Source organism: Macaca fascicularis, chromosome 12, assembly GCF_037993035.2.
Source record: "Macaca fascicularis isolate 582-1 chromosome 12, T2T-MFA8v1.1".
Classification (NCBI taxonomy): Eukaryota; Metazoa; Chordata; class Mammalia; order Primates; family Cercopithecidae; genus Macaca; species Macaca fascicularis.
The window spans coordinates 69,015,722-69,019,898 of record NC_088386.1 but is presented as its reverse complement, the minus strand read 5'-3'; the positions used below and the strand labels follow the sequence as shown (position 1 = coordinate 69,019,898).

Sequence of the window (4,177 nt, the reverse complement as noted above, 5' to 3'; positions counted from 1 at the left end):
CTTGGCTGTCATTTGTAACTGGTCCGACTGGGACCCAAAATAAGTAAATAGACCTGTACAGATTTCATATCTGGAGGAGGGTCTAATGAGCAATAAGGGGAAGCAAAAAGATTGGATCAGTCCCCATGGAATCTCTAAGCATTGCATAGAACTAAGTGCAGGATGATAATAGAAGAGATTCAAGCACGTGAGTTTCCTCTCATCTCTTTTTGTTAGTGATGGCAGAGTGTTACTCAAAATCAGAAGACTAAATATATTGCCTTGGCTGCTGAAAATGAAAATACCTAAAAAACTCTTTCTGCAGATACTACACATAGGCCTTATAGCCTGTGACCATCTTTCCTCTTGGCCAGTATGAGAAATCATCCATGATATCTGCCCATTGTACATGTCTGTTACATTTGCCAGCTAATGTTTAGTAACAAGGGCTGTTTGTTCTTCTCAAAAATTTGAACTTTCTCCATTTGTGTTTACCTTCACATCCAAACTAGAACAACTCTGCTCTGAGTTAATTCCCCAATTTCATTATGGCCACACTGGGGAAGGGGAGAGGAATCTGTGTACAAACCAGCAGACAGAAAACAATGGAAACAGGCAGCAATCCAAGAGCTTTGGCATGATTTGCAGGAGAAAACCAGCTCTGATTAATGCTATCAAAATGCTTGTCTTTCCTGTGATTGATATTCCAGCCCCTTGTTACAATTATTGATGCTGGTGACCACTATTATGACAGTCTTTTTATAGTTTGCTGTTTTGGAAGGAGGTTGCATGGACTTCACCAGAACATTTGCACACCTGCCTCAATTTAACCTAAAACCCATTATTTTGCAAACAAAACATATAAACCCAAAATAGCAATCATTATTTCCCATATTCTGCTATTAAAACGCTCCTGCTCATGATAAGGAGTAGATCCCCTGCTGGTCCACTATAGGAAGAGTGCGTAAAAGGCAGTGTGGAGGGTAGGATGCACCATTTGAAAGTTCTTTGGCATATGAAACCTGGCAAACCAAAGACATCATTTGAAATGGTATTGTATGCCCTGGGGTGGTGACATTACAGCAGGCTGAAATCGGCAGGTATTAAGTTTTATGAATTGCTGATCTTCAGGAGTAAGTGATAAAACAGTCACAAGTATCTAAAAATGCCCTTGCCCTGAAGAGCTTGCCCTGGATACCTCAAATGTGCCTAGAAACACATGCACCTCTGTGCATGGGGTTTGTCTGTTTGTTTGTTTGTTTGTTTGTTTGTTTGTTTGTTTGTTTTTAGACAGAGTCTCACTCTGTCACCCATGCTGGGGTGCAGTGGCGGGATCTCACTGCAATCTCCACCTCTCAGGTTCAAGTGATTCTCCCAATTCAGCCTCCTGAGTACGTCGGGTTTTTTTATAAGTTTGATATGAAATGTAAACAGGTTCATTTTACTCTCAGATTATCCCTTCTGGTTAAAATAATTACCAGCCTAACCTTTGTGTTCCTTCTCATTTTAACTTGACTAAACTAACAACTTTTCCTAGTTTCCTGCCTCTGATTCTTACAGGATTGGAATTTTTGGTCTTCCTGTCTCCCCAGGGCAATATTTTAAGTTACAGCAGCCAGAAAACGATAAAGAGAGAAATAAAGTACATTTTACAAGTGCTTTTCCAGCGAAACTCAAGTCATTTTTCTTGTAATACATAGGTTTAGTAAGGACATTTAAAGGAACTGGTATTTTAAAAGGAAGACATTATTAAAAATAAACCTATATACCTTCCAAAAGACTTACTTTCTCTAAAGGGTATTTTTGTTAAATAATAGTTAATATAAGTGTAGAGGATTAAGCTCCCTGCTATATAGCCAGGACTTAGAATTGTGCCCAGTATATAGTAGACATTCAACAATACATAAATGAATTAATGAATGGAACTGACAGAAATAAGCCTTTGTAGAGGAATGTTCTATAAAAGTTGTTGCCATTTGGATTGATCACTGTGGGCAGTCAAATCTTGATGAAAATAGACAAGTGGGCTGCACTTAGTCTAGATATCTGTCTGTACCAATATCAGATATGGCTTTCTCTTTCTACTTTTTAGTATGAGATTTTTTTAACATATAAAAAGTTAGAAGAAGAATTACAGTTCAAAAGATGGCAATCATACTTGCTTTGTCTCTGTGTGTGTACAACTTGATAGTCATCTACAAACATCTGACACTTTGCCTCTAACTACTTCAGCATTTATCTCTTAAGCGTACGAATACATGAGCTGATTGTTCTTCAATGAAAATTTAAGAAAACAAAATTAAAGAATAGAATTGTTGGGGAATTACTGATACAATAAATAAGAACTCTAAGTCACCAAGTTTTGAGCCTAAGTATATACAGCAAGGCTGAATGGTGGGATTCTGCTCATTGTTCCCAGTTTCCTACAAATGGAAATCCTAAGCATCTGTGAAATAATCTTGTCTGATTCCCACCCAAAGCCTCTATTGTATCTGTCGTTTAGGCTCACGTGAAGTGCTCTTATGCACCCTTTACTGCTCTCAGCCCTCAAAGCTTCCTTGCACCATGGCCCTCATTAGGATTTAGAGGAAATTCTCAGTATCTGACTGGAATAGCTTCAAGTCCAAGTAAAGGGCAGTCTACTTATCAACTGTATTTATAACATAAGATTTGCTCTAATGCTCTCTACTGGACATTGCTGCCAGTTACTTATAGCTAGGAAAGACCTTTTTTCCCACCGTTACAGGCTTAGAGCTTTCCCCTCTCTCTCTAAGCATTCTCTCTGAATGTTCTACATTTTGCATGGAAAAGGAGCTCCCAGAGTGAGATCTCAGCTGAAATGAATGCTCTATGGGATGCTGAATAGAAATATTATCTTTCACATAATGAGCACCTCCATGCCCAGACTCCCCATTCCCCATCTCATTAGGGCAGCCAAGAGCCTTCGTGTTTAACCATTGTTCTCCCTATGCTATTTGAGCTGCATCATATATATGCATGTTCTCAACAACATGGATGTCAGCACAGCAAATATGACTATATTTAATTTGGATAACTCTGTGTAGACTGGAGCTACTGTTTGCATTTTGACTCAGATGCTGAATAATTACATACCAATTCATTGAAGACCTATGTCCAAGGTTATTTTCTACTACCAATGGATTTGGAGAAATATATATTTCTCCATAGGATCCCTCCCTAACTTGCCTGGGAATTTATCTGGAAAGCGAGTGTGGGAAACAGTAGTAGCAAGGTTGAGGGAACAGGACTCCACCTTATTCCATAAACAGTCATTGAGTACTTTGCAGATGCAGCTGTCAGGAGCTCTGTATTACCAGCCATGTATTACCCCACTGTGTTCTTCCACATCTCTGTCAACGGTGAGTCCTTGGGCCACATCTATTTTGAGCTGTTTGCAGACAAGTTTCCAAAGACAGCAGAAAACTTTTGTGCTCTGAGCACTGGAGAGAAAGGACTTGGTTACAAGGGTTCCTGCTTTCACAGAATTATTCCAGGGTTTATGTGTCAGGGTGGTGACTACACACGCCATAATGGCACTGGCAGCAAGTCAATCTACGGGGAGAAATTTGATGATGAGAACTTCATCCCGAAGCATACAGGTCCTGGCATCTTGTCCATGGCAAATGTTGGACCCAACACTAATGGTTCCCAGTTCTTCATCTGCACTGCCAAGAATAAATGGTCGGATGGCAAGCATGTGGTCTTTGGCAAGATGAAAGAAGGCATGAATATTGTGGAGGCCATGGAGCACTTCGGGTCCAGGAATGGCAAGACCAGCAAGAAGATCACCATTGCTGACTGTGGACAGCTCTAAAAGGTTTGACTTGTGTTTTATCTTAACCACCGGACCATTCCTTCTGCAGCTCAGGAGAGCACCCTCCACCCCATCTGCTTGCAGTATCCTAGATTCTTTGTGCTCTCGCTGCAGTTCCCTTTGGGTTCCATGTTTTCTTTGTTCCCTTCCATGCCTAGCTGGATTGCAGAGTTAAGTTTATGATTATGAAATGAAAACTAAATAACAACAACAACAAAAAATAACATTCACTTCCAGGCATTACTCTAGGCACTGAAGATAGAAAGATGAATCCTTGTCCCCAAAACTACATGGTTAGTAGAATACACTAATTTCTTAAGTTGGTTTACTCCAATTCATTAAGCCATTTATTCTACTTGAAGA

At 39.9% G+C, this 4,177-nt stretch overlaps 1 pseudogene; it reads left to right on the top strand.

The window, feature by feature from the left end:
- Nucleotides 1–3,319: 3,319 nt before the first annotated feature.
- Nucleotides 3,320–3,839, top strand: LOC102143656 (peptidyl-prolyl cis-trans isomerase A pseudogene; annotated as a pseudogene).
- The last annotated feature ends 338 nt before the right edge of the window (nt 3,840–4,177 follow it).